The sequence below is a fragment of the Ranitomeya imitator genome, chromosome 6 (assembly GCF_032444005.1).
Source record: "Ranitomeya imitator isolate aRanImi1 chromosome 6, aRanImi1.pri, whole genome shotgun sequence".
NCBI classification, from domain to species: Eukaryota; Metazoa; Chordata; class Amphibia; order Anura; family Dendrobatidae; genus Ranitomeya; species Ranitomeya imitator.
Window position 1 is genome coordinate 75588119 of NC_091287.1, and position 20128 is coordinate 75608246.

Below are 20128 nucleotides of genomic sequence, written 5' to 3' on the forward strand. Positions count from 1 at the left end.
TCATTAAAAATAGAAACAAAGTAATCTTAAAGAGGTAATTCCATCTCAGAATTGTATAGCATTCACTTCTGGGACCAGTACTGCTTTAATGGGAACTGGCTTGCATCACTGTCAATGAATATGTGGTTGCACATGCTCAGCTCTCTCCACTGCTGTAGGGCTCATCACAGTGGTGTAACTGGAAGCTCATCGGCCCCAATGCAAAAGCTCCAATGGGGCCCCCATACATACATCTACAATTCATCTCACCCCCCAGTTAGAACATAAAACTTTTCATTTGCTTCCGCAGCTTTTGGTTTGACAGTGTGACGGATAGTATTAACAGCTGCTGATGTGTGGTCATAGGAAGCAGAACAATGTGAAAACCGCGACAACATTAACATGAGACAACAAGTCAGCAAGCCAACCTCCTCAGCCTTGCAGCCCTGCACTGATTGATTCCTGGAGCTCGTGTACATGGCCCTGGTACGGCAGCTGTCATCAAGACGTGTGACACGCAAGAACGAAGCCTTTCCTTCCCTGACTGGGAAATAAGCGGAAATGCCAAGAGCCCTATGGCACGCCACATTCCACCTGCTGCAGGAACTTAACACTTCTGTCCCTGTGCCGGTTATACCCTTTGCAGGATATTGCAGATCAAAGCTTATTTTATTTAATGTCTCCATCTAGTTTAATGTTATATATGGATAACTCTATTTTCTCACTTTTCTAGCTTTGTCATGTTTAGATATTCCAGAGACTAGGGACTGGAGAAGGATCAGTTACTTTTTGCTTCTGGAAAATATCTTGAAGGTAATGTAAGGATGTTCCAGCAGAGCACCAAAGCCTTAATAGTGGTAGTACGTAAGCAAAATAGATTAGAAGACTGTGGAGGAGTATGACCTGAAAAAGGGGTACCATGGCCTGAAACACATTTTTTTTTCCACCACGCCACAAGCGCCAAATTTAAACTTCACCTTGGTGAACATCACCAAAAGTTGGCAAGTATGGACTATATTATGGTGCAATCAGTTCCATACTAAGGAGCCATGTGGCCTTCATACAAGGTTGCCATCTTGACTTTTTAATTTTTCTGGACAATTCAAAAAAATTCACAGACAGACAATTATTTTAAGGACACATTGGAAAACTATAATAAATCATTTTGATTTGAAGTGATCCATGTCTACAGCTCATAATTGTGATATGAAGACACCAGCTGCATTCACTGTGAGCTGTAAGATGATGACAATTACAGTCTAAATAATCTGTATACGTTCTTTCAGCTTCAAAAAAAAATCACAAAAGTCTTACATTTTGTCAACAAACAAGGCAAAACAGTGCCCTATTTTTATGGACTGTCTGTGAATTTTGGGACGGTCTGCAACCCTGCCTACATGAAGTGCAGTAAAGACCCTAAAGTTTTGCCACAACTAACATTCGGAATCAGAATTAAGAGGATCCAAAGTCCATCATCTGTTCTCACTGGCACAACTGGAGAACGGAGGAATTTCCTTGGTTCAGCAGTTGGACATGTGAGTTTCCAACCTACACAATCTTTTTAGGAGATGCATTTCGCAGCGTGATAGTAGATTAAGAATACATTTTACAGTTCAGACCAAACATTTATGTCAAGGACTTCCAGATGCCAATAATACATTGCAGCAATAAGTAATTGGAAACAAAAATGATAAAAGAAATACAGAAACCTGTATGCAAACCAGACTCATTAAAGTCATGTGAAGGTCTAAAGTCCCCGTCAGTGCTCGGGAATGCACATTACATAACACGAATACTTATACTGGAAGCAATGAACGGTCTGTGAATGGTGCACAGTAATTACATCACTATGTGTGAGATACACACACATACAAAAATTAATACATGTGTGTGCCAAATATATCAAAACTTATATATTTTAGAGTATCTTTTGTTTTTATTGTTATTATTATTATATTATTATTATTATTATAGCGCCATTTATTTTATGGCACTTTACATGTCTTATGTAAGATCCTGTTCACACTGCATTTGTGCAGTGTGTTCTGGGGTCGCATGTAAATTCCCCTAAAAATGGGACTGAGACAGATCCCTGTACTCAGTTTGGGGGGGTTCTGTATGTGTCCGTTTGCTCAGATGGTCTGAGAAACGTAGTCTGCAACAGTTTTTGGACAAGAGCACACATTAAAAAAAAAAAACCACAGACCAGTTCATTTGAACTCCGTGTCATTATAGTTTACGGTCCATCTAAATCCCATTTTTAGGGGGATTCAAAACTCCAGAACACACTTCAGAAACGTAGTGTACGCGTATATCGCCCGAATCTCACCAATGCGAGTCTATGGGTGCAAGAAAAATAAAATCGGACACCACACGGACCATCAGTGTGACTTGAGACACATACCCACACAGTTTCCTCATTTCCTGCGATTGAGACATTAAATTCAATGGTGAAAAACAGAGAGAAATGTAAAGCCATAAACATGTCATACGGATACATAGGTGCGAGAAAATCGCATCATCGCATTGCAAATGGATTACACACAGATGACCATACAGAGAACACTCGTGCGACTCTCAGCAGGGAGACTCGGACTGATTTTCCATATGGTAAGTGTGACCTCGGCCTAAGGCCGGTTTCACACATCAGTAGCTCCGGTACGTGAGGTGACAGTTTCCTCACGTACCGGAGACACTGACTCACCTAGACACATTGAAATCAATGTGTCTCTGCACATGTCAGCGTGTTTTCACGGACCGTGTGTCCGTGTGCAAAACACGGAGACATGTCAGTGTTTGTGGGAGCGCACGGATTACATGGACCCATTAAAGTCAATGGGTCCGTGTAAAACACGAACCGCACACGGACGCTGTCCGTGTGCAGTCCGTGTGCCATGCAGGAGACAGCGCTACAGTAAGCACTGTCCCCCCACGTGGTGCTGAAGCCGCCATTCATATCTTCTCTCCAGCAGCGTTCGCTGTAGCGAAGATATGAAAAATCCTTTTTTTTTTTTTTTCGTGTTTAAAATAAAGATCCCTGTCCCCTCCCACCCCCTGTGCGCCCGCCCACTGTTAATAAAATACTCACCCGGCTCCCTCCCAGCGTCCTCTCAGCACCAGCTTCTCCTGTATGAGCGGTCACGTGGTGCCGCCGATTACAGTCATGAATATGCGGCTCCACCTCCCATAGGGGTGGAGCCACATATTCATGACTGTAATCGGCGGCCCCACGTGACCGCTCATACAGGAGAAGGTGCGGCGAGGACAGGACGCTGCGAGGGAGCCGGGTGAGTATTTTATTAACAGCGGGGGGGGGTGCACAGGGGGTGGGAGGGGGGTGGGGACAGGGATCTTTATTTTAAACACGAAAAAAAAAAAAAGGATTTTTCATATCTTCTAGCCAGCGAACGCTGCTGGAGAGAAGATATGAATGGCCGCTTCAGCACCAGATGCAGGGGACAGCGCTTATCTCTAGCGCTGTCTCCTGCACGCTCTGTGTGGTACCCAGTCAGCACATGGGCGGCACACGTGTGTCGCACGTGTGCCACACGGATGGCCTACATGAGCTCACGGACACGGATAACTCCGGTACCGATTTTTCCAGTACCGGAATTATCTGGACGTGTGGGACAGGCCTAAGGCCTCATTTGGACGTCAGTATTTTCCATGTATGATAAAAATGGACCGATTATTCTGATCAGACTTTGATCAGAGTGTGGTCCGAGTGTCATCAGTTTTTCTCACACGTGAAGAAAAAAAATTTCTCCACCTTCTCCTTTCTGACAGTCTGTGAAAAAAAAAAAATTTTCCCACACTCATCCAAGTGCAATCCAATTTTTTCACGGACACATAGACTTGCATTGATGATTTTGATCCAACCCGCGAATCAAAATCAGACATGTCTCTGATATTTTTCGCAGATCAATTGGTCCAAGGGAAAAATAAAATTGGACATGTACACAGCCCATTAGGCACGAGTACTGTCTGTGAAAAACACAGATACATTTGTACGTGAAAATCAGATGAGTGAATGAGCCCTAACTCCTACTACCTGTGACATCCCCGACACCTCTTTTTATTACTTGGCTGCATGACTACAAGTTTCGCAGTTCTCTGGTCTTCTTCCAGCCATGGACTTCCTGATTTGGCCACTGGATCATGGTCCTGCAAATAATTTTGATGAACTCTAATATTCAGTTTTAGGCTTGGTGCACATTTATGTTAGTATTTTTGGGTTTTTTGGCTTGATTCACCATAGAGCAGTAAAGAGAAATTTTGGGGTCTTTCAGGTTTCCGTTATGGACTTTGCCATTTATCATTTTACTGGGAAAAAAAATGCTGTCTTTTCTTTTTGATGAAATTATGATGGAGGCTCCTAATGGGGCCTTCAAGTAAGATGTTAACTTAGCCTTACATAAGTGTTCCTTTTACCCGAAATATCCTGGTCATTTAGGACTATGTGGCTCATAAGGACAAAGACAGAAATCTAGGATAGTGCAGCTGTATTCTAGAAATAGTAGTGAAATGAAGACCACTAATTGTTTCTTCAAGTCATAACATGACAGTCTGTCCAGGAGTCCAGTCCTGACAGTAAAATGTAGAGACGTGTAGAGGCCAGGTAATGGACACCTGACCTGTAATCTACACCTTAGCCACAGGGCATGAAAGCTACATACCAGAGAGCCAATCATGTCAGTAAATGCCCACAGCAGAGTCCAGGACAAAAGACTCCAAACTGAGAAGACCCAGACATGTTCGGGTCAGGACAAATATGCCTTTGACTGATATCACAATTCAAAACAACTTTTTCTAAAACTTATTTCCTTCCAAAAAAAAGTGTAACCTTCCACAAGTACTGTACTATAGAATTTCTTACACTTTCTTCTGCAAAGATGTCTGCAGATATACAGGTTAATACGTAGATACCAGAGAACCTCCCAATATTACACTGGAAAAAAATGGTTTCTAGAATGATAATCCTCTCAAAGGGCATTGTCATTATACATAGTCAAAAATAAGTTCTCACACCCAACAAAATATGTAGAAAATGTATTTAAGTAGGGCAGAGTAGAAGCTTACATGTTAGGAGGACATATAGCTAATGTTGACAAACCCACACTTGCCTATAAAATAACAATTAGACATGTCACCGGGAGTTTCTGACTAACATCACCATAGATTATAATAGTCAAAATACATTTATAGATCTTCTATACTTTTAGTCAATGTCAGAAAATGACTGATAAATACATTAGTGATACTATTTCAGGGGTGAAATTAAAAAAAGCAAGTTTAAAACATGTAATATCCCAAATATTTCACTCTATGACAATTTTTGGAATCCCAGTCAGGATATACATATGCACAGACGTCCCTTCTTTGGGGTATGTGCACACAAGTCAACGTCTTTTTCAGGCAGAAAACAAGCTAAAGCATAAACATATGTATTACTATGTAAAAACGACTCAGTGTGCATATCTTCAGGATTTTTAACGTCCCTTAACCACTGCTGGATTCTAAAAATGGGAAGGGGTGAAATAAGCTGACTGGCCCATTCTTATGGCATTTTTCCCTAGAAATTTTACAATACAAGTCAGGGGGAAAGCTCAAAAAGTGCCCGGATGATGTTTTGGAGCATTTTGCTATCAATTTTGCTTTAACAAAATCCTTGATAAAGCGGGTCCAGTTACCCGCGAAACGCGCATCGGGGACTGTTGGGTGTTGGGGCATCCACACCCGGTCTAGGACTATTCCTATCTTTGGTAAGCACCATGGATTCCCTGCTATCTATATGATGTCTATATGACTGAATGCGCTGATACACTACTGCAGGGTAACGTTGGCTGCCATTGATGTGCTATGTATGATTGCACTTGCACCTTACTAAAAGCAATATTTGCACAAAATGGGTTAGGAATATTTATTGGAGTCCTTTTCCTGTATGGTACTTTCTCCTGCATTGAATCTTGTCATTATTGATTATTTCCGATTGTTTCTACTTAGTGTTAAAAATTTTGTGATTTTTCGTGTGAACAATAAATTCCTTTTTAAATTTTAGACCTGATTGCTCCTAATTTCCTCCTGCTTACACATTTAACAAAATCCCGTTGGTTTCTTCATTTCAAGAGAGTGGAAAAAAACGGGAAAAATAACAATAAAAAATATGACACACAAACCATGGGACAACCTTCCCAAAAAATATACTGGCAGGTAAAACCATCAGAAAAATGCTGTTGACACGACAAATAAAAAAAAAAACAACATCATCAACACAAAGACAGTCTCCTGGAGCGTCTTCTGTTTGAAAAGCTCGGCAAGTTCCCCTGAATTTAAAAGACGTCGTGTGCACATACCCAAGGGGTGTTTTTAGAGAAATTTTTTGTATCCTAAATCGGCGTTGTAGAGAGGTTTTTTTTGCCTTGCGGCCTCTAGATTGGACAGTGCCTAGTTGGGAGCAGATTCCACACATTTTAAGGCATTTTTTTAAGGCAGATGAACTCCCCAAAAATAATTCCATGTGCACATAGCCTACTGGTGAAACTCGGGCTCATGTAAGATTGAACAGTTTGTGGCCTTACACATGGTTCAGGAGACGCAAGACCTGAACAATAAATCATATAACATCACAGGCTAAAATACCCTATTAAACTATCAATGTCATTCAGAGACACTGTAGTCTGTCCAACATAACCCATCTTATGTGATTGTGCCAAGAAAGTGAACAATAAATCTGAACTGGCATTTAAAAGCAGGAAGAATCTCAGATACATCTATGTATGGATATATTTCGGATCGCTCTGACAAAGGGTATGAGTTTACTGGAAATATGAAATTGGAAAATGATTAATAGGGAGGCTGCAAACTAATAACATCCTATGTCATCCCTACATCCAATTCTGCATTTTACTGTATATTAATAATTCTTAATATTTGTTAAAGTCTGGATTTTACTCCAAGTTCTAAAATGTGACCCCTATCTTCAGTAGCATCTTGAGCTATAGCTTTACTGCTTTTGGTCGACAGAGGAGACTTGATTGACACACAGGAGTATTTATTGTGTTGGAAAAATCAGGTCACATATTCTGTACGGTGTTATTCAGTCCTATGGGTGCTAAAGTTGCAAAAAGTTGTGTGATTTCAAACACGTTTAAAAAAGCCTTGGAGCCCTGTCCTAATTGTAGTAAGTGCTCTGTGGCTCAATAACGTCACCCAGGCCGGTCTCAGCCAGCCTTCAAGCGCATTTTTTTAGTTCTTCTCATGCATTTTTATAAGCCAAAATTGCTGCGGCGAGATATTTGTTGTTAATCTTTCGGAAATATATAAATATCTCTACAAATAGTCTTTGGGTTTATGGCAGGTTTGTTTTTCAGAAATCTGTCAGAGCTTTTCATGGTATTTTTCTTCATAAACCTCAAGGCTTTTTAGTTTTACTTAAAAGGTTGTTTCTAGTGATGAGCGAACGTGCTCGAATAAGGTGTTATCCGTGCATGCTTTTGTGCTAACCGAGCGTCTTCGACCTGCTCGAAAAATATGCTCAAGTCCCGTCGGCTGCATGTCTCGTGGCTCTTCAACAGGCCCAACACATGCGGAGATTGCCTGTTTGTTAGTCAATCCCTGCATGTATTACGGCTGTCGAAGAGCCGCGAGACACACAGCTGCGGGGACTTGAGCATATTATTCGAGCACGTCAAAGTCACTCGGTTAGCACCCAAGCATGCATGGATAACACCTTTTCCGAACACATTCACTCATCACTAGTTGTTACACAAGAAGCATTTATGTTATATCTAGCGATGAGCGAGTATACTCGTTGCTCTGGTTTTCCCGAGCACGCTCTGGTGATCTCCGAGGATTTGTAAGTGTTCGGAGATTTAGTTTTCATCGCCTCAGCGGAATGATTTACAGCTACTAGCCAGGCTGAGCACAAGTGGGGGTTGCCTGTTGCAAGGGAATCCTCAAATATAATCAAGCTGGCTAGTAGCTGTAAATCATTCAGCTGTGGTGATGAAAACTAAATCTCCGAACACTAACAAATACTCGGGAGACCACCCGAGCATGTTCGGGAATACCCGAGCAACGAGTATATTTGCTCATCACTAGTTATATCCACAGGATGAAGCAAATACTCCTGCCTGTGTTCGGGACTCCGATAACAATCAGGGCAAGTGCAGACAGCAGTTTTTTCTCCATCAGGGACAATCAATCCGATTGATCAGAGTGTGATCTGATCTTCTCAGAGGTGGAAAGAGAAAAAAAAGTGTCTCCACCTTCTCCGTAATGTCAGTGTGTGAAAATCGGACGTCATCCTAGTGCAGACTGATGTTTTCCACTCACCCGTAGAGATAAATAGGTGAGTGCCATCCGATTTTTGGAGGCAAATCGTGCATGCTAAGTACTTCTCCTCTCCTTGGTTTGAGGAAAAATTCAAACGTGTGCACAGCTCCATGAAATAACATGGGGACAAGTGCTGTCCACCAAAACAGTGGATAGCACTCGTCCGAGTTATATGGTTGTGTGCACTAGCCCTTAGTTGGAGAGACATGGCAAATGCATGGCAGGCCATCTCTCCACTCCCAGAACCAAGAACAGCCATCTTTTTATGCAGCAATCAAGATAATTAAAAAGATGTACAGTAAATGCCAGGTCATTCAGGATCTCTTCTTAGAATACTCTCTCCTTGATGCAGAAAGCAAAAATTACAGATTTGTCAACTCTTCTACTGAGCAGCCATCGGTGAATATTTGGCAACATTTCATTTTCCAGGTATTCTTCTTGATTGATTAAGGTCAGGACTCCTAAGAGATAAATACTTAAGATTCCAGGGAAATAATGACAATTTGACTCGAGGCAGTCATTAGCACTGAATTCTTAGAAGTCAGTCATGCAATTAAAAAGTCTTCAATATTGCCTCCATATATCATATATCTTCCTCACACACAGGTGAACTTCAGTGGGGTAACTATAGGCATCGGGGGGCTGTTGTGGACACACCCGGGCCCTGGTTTCTTAGGGAATGTAAAGGTCACAGGAAAAAAACGGTATTACTAGAAAAGGTAAATGACGTGATGGATACTGGATTGGTGTCCAGAAGCTTCACATTACACCTCTGTTAGCACTGTATGCTGCATAAGAATATTGATTTGGTATTTATTCTGTATCATAACTTTAGTCTAAGGCCGGAGTCACACTAGCGTATGGCATCGGATGCATCGGATCCTCTCGCACAGGGAGGAGCACAGCTGTGGAAGAGGCGGAGAAATTAGTTTCTCCATCTCATCCGCTGTCGGCGTCGGCGCATATCGCACTGCACTCGGATGTTACATATGGGTGCAAGTGAGACGAGTCTCGGCCGAGTCTCTGTGCCGATCGCAGCATGCTGTGATTTCACACGCACGCCGAATACGATGGAGAAAAACCACGCTGATCTGGATTGCCCCATAGAGTAACACTGGGCAGATTACTATGCGATCCGTATTGTACGGTTGTGTGACTCCGGCCTAATAGTATCTCCAATCTAAGGCATCATTTAGATTGGTCCATATTATGGCTGTAACAGCTGATTTCTCACAATTCAATTAAAGGGAATCTGTCAGTAGGATCATCCCTCCTAAGCCGTCTATGTGGGCACGCTGGTCATAGGAAGCTGAATACAATGATACCTTGATATCTGCAATCCAATGATTAGTTCCCACGAAATGCACAATTTTCTTACATGCATATGAACTGAAAGATATCTGTGCCAGATTCACTGAGCCGCATTCCCATATAGAAGCTTACGAAGGCTGATCACACTGACAGATGCCCCTTGGCCTCACTGAGATGTACGTATTCTATCCATGTTTCTACAAGAGAAAATACATAGCCATTATAATCTATGGGGCTGTTCACATGTAGGCAAACAAATCACAAACATTTTTTTTATAGCAGTCACAGATGAAAATGATCCATACAAGTCTATAGGTCCACAAAGCACATAAGTGGCATCATTGACCAATCTGAGTGCTCTCCATGATTTACACTGCTATGGGGAGAAGAAGCTCTGCAATTCATTTATTCATCCATGAAAATTACTGACGGTAAAAGCTGACAACTGACCAAACACTGATGAAATACTGATGGTAACAACTGACCAAACACTGATGAAATACTGATGGTAACATCTGACCAAACACTGATGAAATACTGATGGTAACAACTGAGCAAACACTGATGAAATACTGATGGTAACAACGGACCAAACACTGATGAAATACTGATGGTAACATCTGACCAAACACTGATGAAATACTGATGGTAACATCTGACCAAACACTGATGAAATACTGATGGTAACAACTGAGCAAACACTGATGAAATACTGATGGTAACAACGGACCAAACTCTGATAAAATACTGATGGTAATAACTGACCAAACTCTGATGAAATACTGATGGTAACAACGGACCAAACTCTGATGAAATACTGATGGTAACATCTGACCAAACACTGATGAAATACTGATGGTAACATCTGACCAAACACTGATGAAATACTGATGGTAACAACGGACCAAACTCTGATAAAATACTGATGGTAATAACTGACCAAACTCTGATGAAATACTGATGGTAACAACGGACCAAACTCTGATGAAATACTGATGGTAACAACTGAGCAAACACTGATGAAATACTGATGGTAACATCTGACCAAACACTGATGAAATACTGATGGTAACAACTGACAAAACACTGATGAAATACTGATGGTAACAACTGACCAAACTCTGATGAAATACTGATGGTAACAACTGACCAAACTCTGATGAAATACTGATGGTAACATCTGACCAAACACTGATGAAATACTGATGGTAACAACTGACCAAACTCTGATGAAATACTGATGATAACAACTGACCAAACTCTGATTAAATACTGATGGTAACAACTGACCAAACACTGATGAAATACTGATGGTAACAACGGACCAAACTCTGATGAAATACTGATGGTAACAACTGACCAAACACTGATGAAATACTGATGGTAACAACTCACCAAACACTGATGAAATACTGATGGTAATAACTGACCAAACACTGATGAAATACTGATGGTAATAACTGACCAAACACTGATGAAATACTGATGGTAACAACGGACCAAACTCTGATGAAATACTGATGGTAATAACTGACCAAACTCTGATGAAATGCTGATGGTAACAACGGACCAAACACTGATGAAATACTGATGGTAATAACTGACCAAACTCTGATGAAATACTGATGGTAACAACGGACCAAACTCTGATGAAATACTGATGGTAACATCTGACCAAACACTGATGAAATACTGATGGTAACAACTGACCAAACTCTAATGAAATACTGATGGTAATATCTGACCAAACACTGATAAAATACTGATGGTAACAACTGACTAAACACTGATGAAATACTGATAGTTCCAACTACTTTATTTTCTATTGAAAACTCTCATAGTAAAAACGCATTTACAAGAGAGGTTCCCAGTGAATTGTTGGCGTTTTAGTCTTTGGATTACTTTTTTAGTATTACACATATCTACAATATACTCTATAAAGTAAAGGCATCGTTGTCAATTCTTTATGACTGTACGTATGGAGGCTGAGAAAAGCGGGGACCATTCACAATCCTAAAAAAAAGCTGCCAGATCTCTGGTGCTTGGACTGGCGAAACCTCCCGGAAATGTTTCTTGGGAGTCCCAAGGGTCACATCCACCCAATCTAACATTAATCACCTTTCACATAACAATATGAATTAAGCAATGCAAGAACCATGACTACCCCAAAGCAAACTACAGGTATGCATTATTCATTGATAATGAAAGTTTTTAGTATTTTTTATTTATTTAATCATACAAAAAAAAACTATCCTATAAAGCATTCTGTAAATTACCGTCATCATTTACTGCAGAGCAAGTAGAAGCCATAAAAAATCTCATGAATTGATGTCTTTATCCAGTGGCCACTTCGGTCCGGTGGTGAGGAACCTCTCACCCACTTAGACCACATTGCTGTGATGCGTTCACACTTGACTGCCCATCAGCATATTATTTTTCCAAGATTGGGCATCAGTGCCAGTGTGCAAAGAGTGGAAAGAACAGATGAGTTCAGTCTTGTAATTCAATCTGGTCTAAGGCAGGATGATAAGTGTAACACCTCAAATCCTACCGGACCTCTCCAATATGCGCTACCACCCGAAAGTCTGGCCACACCATCCACAATCATAGTGATACCTATATACGATGATCCCGGAGTTACCAAAATAACTTAATATATCACCTTCATTTTCAGATGTAGAAGAGCTAAAGGGGTCATTTAACTTAAGGGGCGACTAAAAGTAATTGTTCTAGAGAGATGAATGTTGAGCTGGAGAACGTTCTGCAACACAATCCACATCGCGTGAACTCACGCCATCATCCACCAGTCGTGAAGATAAAACCCCAGGGACACTTACAGTGTTCCCCAACTCCGGTCCTCAAGAGCCACCAACAGGTCATGATTTCAGGATTTCCTTAGCATTGCCCAGGTGATAATTGCATCACCTGCACAGGCAATAGTTCAATCACCTGGGCCATACTAAGGAAATCCTGAAAACATGACCTGTTGGTGGCTCTTGAGCACTGGAGTTGGGGAACAATGCTTTACAACATCAGTGTTTACTTACAGGGAAAAAAGCTGTGACTGTCCCCAAAATCTGACCATGATTGAAAGGTTTCCTGCAGCTTTTTTCTTGTCAATAAACATTGGAGATTTTTTTTTTACTTTTACAGTGACTCCTCGAAAATTCCAGATCTCCAAAGATCAAGACCTACACGCTAATGCTACAGATCCGAGCTAAAGCTTAGGGACATATTTACCAATCAGTTTCTGCCAGTTTTCTACCTTTGCAAGGCATAGCTGAGCAATGATTTAGTGATTTTGGAATTTTTATACTAATCTTGGCCAATTTTTTTTTAACAGAAGAGGGATCTCTGGCTGGAGGGAGGACGTGGCTGAGAGCGGCCATCGAAAGCGCCATAAATTATGACAGAACTGAACGTCGGTCCCTGACCGGTGTCCATTTATTGTGGTGGCACATGACAGCTGAAAGATGTGCCCATTCATTAAGAGGTGGGCACCGAAATTTGTCAGATCTTAATGTTCGGCAAGACTCACGTGCAGAGCACCGGTCTGGATGACTCAGGGCCTTAGAGCACCAAACACTTCAGGAGTGGGGCAGATATTCTACGTCCACTCGGAAATAGATTCCCGTGTTTCTCACCGGAAATAGCGTCATTGTTCTAGCATGATGAAACTAAAATGACAAAGGCCGTAGAAAAAACCCACCAATCTTATAATGGAAAAACATAGCGATAGTCATGTCTGGGCTGAGCACACCGCTACACCCAGGGGGCTTTAATTTGGGCACCAGAGACTCCTCAGGTAAAAAAAAAACCTTGTCCTGAGGGACGATTTATCCTAAATAAAGTACAAAGAGCCACTGAAACCAGGCGGGAACAGAGAGCAGGAAGCAGATCGCAATTAACATTCCATCCACCTGCTCTCCGGGGATATATTTCGGTGATGTAAAACAAAACATTTTTTTTAACAACTAATGATCCAAATATCTGAATTCAATCTGCACCTTTCCATTTCCAAACCAACATCTTTGTGCGATAATAAAGGAAATTACTTTGTGGGTTCAGGATTAGATCTACTCCTGATTCTCATTATTACAAAAATAGTTACACGTACAAAGTCCTAGTACAACTTAGTGCTCAACATACACATATATATATATATATATATATATATATATATATATATATATACACAGTATATACATACACACATATATATATATATTTATATACATAAAGCAGCAGCATAATCTGCAGGGGGTTTAATCAGTGGAAACACAAAACTCCACACTCCCTGTTTTGCACAGATTGATTACCATTTCCCAGCATGCACGTAGCCGGCAATACAATTTAATAATGCGTTACTGGCTTTTTATCAGATAAACAGATCTGACACCAACACAGAATATTTCATTTCTATGTAACTACAGACTAAACACATATGCGCTTAGCAGAGACTAGAAATTGCTAATTTCACCATGTCCTAACTCTGATGTTACATAGGACTGCAGGTGAACCTCCTGAACTCTGATACTTACCACTGGGCAGAATGAAAAGAATGACATTACACGTTCCGCCGTTCCATCTGAAGTCACTGTAACACCCCCCGCATAGGCATCACTCCACAGCCGGATTGTTTGCAATGTACTACTGTATTCACCAAATCCCCCTCACTACTAATGTAGTAAGTGCAAAGAGGAAACCAGATGCCATACTGATAACTCTTCAGTCTGCTGCATGGCAAAGCAATAATCGATATGCACTCTTCACAATACAGTCTGATATGATGTCCTGTCTACATCCACTAAGTGTTTCCTTAAGTGAGCGGCATTAACTATTGACACAAGATTATGGCGTACATCAATCATCAAAGAAAAAGATGCAAACATCATTATTTCTACTATCAGTAATATTTCAATCAACTCTTCTTTAGCATCCTATTTTTATATCTCTGATGTATCCAATCGCACTGCACACTGCTCTTAAATAAATCAGCAAATACATTCTAATAACAGTCAAAATAACTAATAAATAATAATAATACATTATTTTTTTAAATATTAGACATAAGAGGGTGTATTAAAAAAAACTACAAAGCATTTGTGTAAATTATTATAGGAGTAATAATAATATTACAGAGAAAGTTAGTATAGTAGTAATAGTTGGTCAAAAAGAAGAAGACGAAGGTTAAGGAGAAGAAGAAGAAGAAAAGGAACAAGAAAAAGAAGAAGAAAAGGAAGAAGAAGAAGAAAAGGAAGAAGAAAAAGAAGAAGAAGAAAAGGAAGAAGAAGAAGAAGAAGAAGAAGAAGAAGAAGAAGAAGAAAAGGAAGAAGAAGAAGAAGAAGAAGAAAAGGAGGAAGAAGAAGAAAAGGAGGAAGAAGAAGAAAAGGAAGAAGAAGAAGAAGAAAAGGAAGAAGAGGAAGAAAAGGAAGAAGAAGAAGAAAAGGAACAAGAAAAAGAAGAAGAAAAGGAAGAAGAAGAAAAGGAAGAAGAAAAAGAAGAAGAAGAAGAAGAAGAAGAAGAAGAAGAAGAAGAAGAAGAAAAGGAAGAAGAAGAAAAGGAACAAGAAAAAGAAGAAGAAAAGGAAGAAGATGAAAAGGAAGAAGAAAAAGAAGAAGAAGAAGAAGCGGAGGAAGAAGAAAAGGAAGAAGAAGAAGAAGAAGAAGAAGCGGAGGAAGAAGAAAAGGAAGAAGAGGAAGAAGAAGAAAAGGAAGAAGAAGAAGAAGAAGAAAAGGAAGAAGAAGAAGAAAAGGAAGAAGAAGAAAAGGAACAAGAAAAAGAAGAAGAAAAGGAAGAAGAAAAAGAAGAAGAAGAAGAAGAAGAAGAAGAAGCGGAGGAAGAAGAAAAGGAAGAAGAAGAAGAAGAAGAAGCGGAGGAAGAAGAAAAGGAAGAAGAGGAAGAAGAAGAGGAAGAGCAGGAAGAAGAGGAGGAAGAAGAGGAAGAAGAAAAGGAAGATGAGGGAGAAGAAGAGGAAGATGAAGAAGGAGAAGGAGAAGAAGAGGAAGAATAAGAGGAAGAAGAAGAGGAAGGAGAAGAATTTCAGTGATGTTAAGATCTAATCATATAATAGTGGTTGTAGTGGTAGAATAATAGCATAAAGAGCAATAATGTAGTAGTAGTTGTGATATTTCTTGTGTAATAGTAGTAATTGTAGCAGGTTGAGAAGTGGTAGTGATAATAATAGTACTATAACAGTATGACTAAGTATCACCAGTAGCAATGACACATCCGCATCATGCTAAAATATTATTACAGTTATTGAAAGGAGCAGAGATGGAACGAATCCCATTATTATTACTTATAACAATAGTATAATGTTAGTTGTAATAATATGCTGATTGCACACTAATCGCAGTGCTCCCAGTGTGACCCGATCACTGCTGGCAATGACAGCTCCTTCCATCCCCAGATGAGGTCCTTCATGGAGGACACCAGCAGATGCTGCACATAATTCAGTCCATACTCACATGGCAGGATGACCTCTGTACTGTGCAGCTGGATCACAACTTCTGCTGCTCTTTTGCCCCATCCCATGTAATCTAATTGAATAGTAATCATTGTAATTCCCCCTGGAAGCTGACAGTCACTGTTAGAGCATGTCCTTTGCTCCTGTATTACACGGTCACATAGATACATGTTATACATCTATTATTCCATGCTCTATCCCACCTCTGACCGGACAGGTATGAATGTTCAGTGACAGTAAGCTCCTTAGACAAGTTTACTAAAGCTTGAAGGTCAAGGACATTTGTATTGAACAAATGCTAATTTAATCACTGAAGTAGTTGGTGAGTGTCCTGGATGAGCCGGACCCCAGAAGCCAATGCTGCCCCCACTACAGAAGCATACAGGAGGATCAGATACTTACAGTGATTGTCCAGTAGGTATCTGGAGTTGCCTAGATCTGCAGATAACAAATTCTGGGATAAAGTCCACAAACTGTTCTGCTCTAGCCCTGGTGTTTAGTCCAATTAAAGAGCCAGCTCATGTTGCTTTTGTGGGAGGCACAATATGAGGGGTAGTCCTCCTCCTCCTCCTCCACCAGCCCCTGCTGCTGCCCTATGCTGGTCCAGAGGGGGTAGATGAGAGGAGCATGAATTACCTGCTGAGGCTTGTGTGATGTGTGATCTCTGAGCAGCAGCTCAGCACTGGCCTCAAGGTGACCACTCCCTGAGAAGGAGCAGATGCCTTCAACACTTCCACAGCTGGGAGGTCTTTCTCATCTCAGGCACCAACAATTTGGTCATCCAAGTTTTTGATGGAATTCCCTCCAAGACTGAGAGCCCTGGGCATGAATGTGGTGAAGGTTCCCAGCCTTGGTCCTTCAGTTCTTTAGTTTCCAGGTGGACACCCATTAGAACCCAACATCTCCAGGTTCCTTTCTGACCTTCTAGTTGCTACAGTCAATACAAGACCAGGTTAGTCATCAGCTCACCTCCTCAAGTCACCAGAAGTCACTGGATCTCACCACAAGCCAGGTAGCCAACTTACCAGGTAGACTTCTTTCTTCATCAAGTCTCCAGCCCCCACCAATAACCAATCCACAATAAGAAACTTTAAAACATCAACCACAAGTCTTGCAAAACTCTAGTTTTGTTGTCTTCAGCCTGGGCAGCTAGTGGCATCAAAGTGCTAGACTGTCATCCAGAAATCACACGCTTCCCTCCACCTGACAATAAATTCTCAGAGCAGGTGTGAGCTTTGCCATGTAATCATTATAATAGGGACAGCAGGGGACTCGGGAGATGTCAGGCAAGAAGCTGCTCCTCGCTGGAGTCACTCCCTGCTCTGAACCTCCCACACCAACTCATGGAGAAGTCATCAGGAGGCTGGAGTCATGTCGCCACCTAGCGGCTGTCAGCTGGAACGTTCCTGGCAATAAAAATCATGCTAGATGCAGCACACTTCCAAGACTATATGCTAATTTATAATTAGCATTACATTTCCCACTAGCTATCTAGTCAGTGCATTAATATACCAGCTCCTGACATGCAAAGATGTCAGAATACGGACCCTGCACTCTTCTGTATGCAGACATTATTAACCATATGGTGTTTCATATAGCGTTTAATAGAGTTTTAGAAGAGCTTTACAGAAAAAAAAAATCAGTACCCCAAGGATATGCTCCCACTAATGCATTAGACTTCCGAGTGCTGAGGTTTTATCTATTTATGCAGATCTGTGATTTTTTCTCTCATTTTGATTGCATGTATCCTATAATCAGATCATGTGCACCCATAACAAGTCTATGGCGGTGAGTGAAACATCAGACTGCATTTGGATGTCATCCGAGTGCAGTCCGATATACACACACAGAGGCAAAGGAGAAGATGGAGACATTAAGTTCCCGAGAGAATCGGATCAGACTCGGATTCAAAGTTTAGGCTGAGCGTCATTATCATAATTGATCCGATTCTCGCGCATCAGGGGACGTACACCCGCGCGAGAGAGCCCTAAAAGGGATAAAACTCACAGACACATGCATGTTGTTTCTCAGTCTTCATTGACGTCTAGGGTGAAACTGCCACACGTAGATAATGGAGTGATTTCTTCATCAAAAGTACAGAAATCACAATAGGGTAAAATTATTCTCATATTCTGTATTATGATTATGTGCGCGGCGCTTTATATTCACTGAACATTGTCAAATAATAAAATGTTGTTTTCTGTGGAGTTTTTCTTCTCTTTAGACCTTTGGGAGATCGATATCATATTAATCAACTCTCCTATAATCGATGTATTGGTTGCAATAAGTTCTGCACCTCACACGTATACACCGAAGAGCGGTCAGGAAGACGCTGATCAATCGACTAGATCATTTATAAAAGGAGCGTACAATGAGGGAAGAAGTATATAGCGTACAGCCCTACAAAATAGTCACACTAAGCAGATTGTCTGATACTGCAGTACACACAGGAGATACATCTTAAAGGGAATGTGCCACCAGGTTTTGGCTACTTCATCTGAAAGCAGCATTGCGTAAGAAAAGAGACCCCGATTCCAGTGATGTATCACTTAGCTTACTGGGGGCGGCAGTTGTGAGTTTTTACATTTAGCATATAGCAGAGCTCAGAAAGCTAACCCCGCCCACAGCCATCTTTATATGTAAACAGTAAGCTGCTAATCAGTGGTGGGGCGGAGCTGGATCAGGTCTCCCGGAAGCATCAATCTGGGCAGTGATAATCTCCTGCTGATAAAACACTAATTGTATTGAGCCAACAGCACACAGGCTAATAAGTGACACATGACTTCTTTTGCTTTTCTATATCTATAAGTGGCACACTCTGACATTGTTTTGGAATCCTGCCATTTTCACGGATCCCTGTATATAAAGAGGTCTATGTGCTGAGAATAGTGACGTAATAATAGTGACATTTATTGATTTCCATACTATTAGTATCAGAGTTCTATTTCTTGGCTTGATCCACGGACACTGGTCGGAAAGTATTTCCCAGAACACTTGACCCTGATCTCAGGCTTTGACATTGCGTTAAATATCACCTTACTGTATTCTCCGCCAGGACAAGTCTTCCAGGAGCGAAGATATTTGGTTTTAGTAACCTGCCCCTTCTTACAAAAACACAGACCTGACCCCAATAGGCCCCAATAAGGTCACCGTTGGGCGTTCTTTTTACAAGAAAAACAAAAAACACTTGTTCCTTTTGTCTCCAGGGGTGGGGGGTGAAGTAGGTCGTGGTAGGAGACATAATAAGAGACAGACCATTTCCCAAAAATCTTTTCGGTACCCGTGTATAATTCGCAGTTAGCAGGGTCTTATGTTTGTAGTCGTTTGTTTAGGCCGCTAACATATTCTTTCTAAAGGCTTGTTCAGGAGAGGAACTCGGGCAATGCATCTGACCCCAATGCTATGTGCTCCTGACTTCCTTGCACACTAAGGGTTAAACGGTCACATTATGGTCTCAATACCAGAGAAGCCTGGCAGCACTGGGGACGTGACAGCTGCTCCACCAGTAGATGCCACAAATACTTTGACTTCCACAAGATACTTGGAACATATGGTTCCTGGCAGGGCCATAGAGTTCAACGCACTACTGCCCTCTTGTGGTCAAACCTATGAACTACAATTTCTGCATTTTCTATTAAAATTAAGTGAAACCATCGTGAGATTTGACAGATCAAGTATTTGAAAGTCTTTATTATTCACTGATTCTGTTCCAAGAGGAAACGTTTCTCTATATATTCTGTAATCGTTAAGGTAGAGACGATATCAGCAATGTAATGTTGCCGCAGGGAACTTGGTTGAACTCTATGGCGAAATTTCAGCACCTTGGACAAGAACACGGGCAGACTAATCAGAGCTGCAAACAGTGACTACTCCATTTCAGACGATAGGTAGATGTTGTTTTTCTGCTGATAGCTGAATTTTGCATTTGTAATGTTTCCAATTATCTAGTTAAAAATATTTTCTAACCAAAATGCTTTTATTTAAAGAGTATTCCCGTCTACAAGATCCTATCCCAATTTGTAATAGGTGTAATAA

General features: G+C 41.0%; 1 protein-coding gene across 1 annotated transcript in view; it reads right to left on the reverse strand.

The window, feature by feature from the left end:
• Positions 1 to 17417, reverse strand: part of LOC138641943 (sodium channel protein type 5 subunit alpha-like) — a 476947-nt gene extending 459530 nt beyond the window's left edge. Inside the window, exon 1 of the mRNA XM_069729776.1 lies at positions 16496 to 17417. The gene's annotated coding sequence lies outside the window, so the exon portion shown is untranslated. The remainder of the gene's footprint in view (positions 1 to 16495) is intronic.
• Positions 17418 to 20128: the final 2711 nt, after the last annotated feature.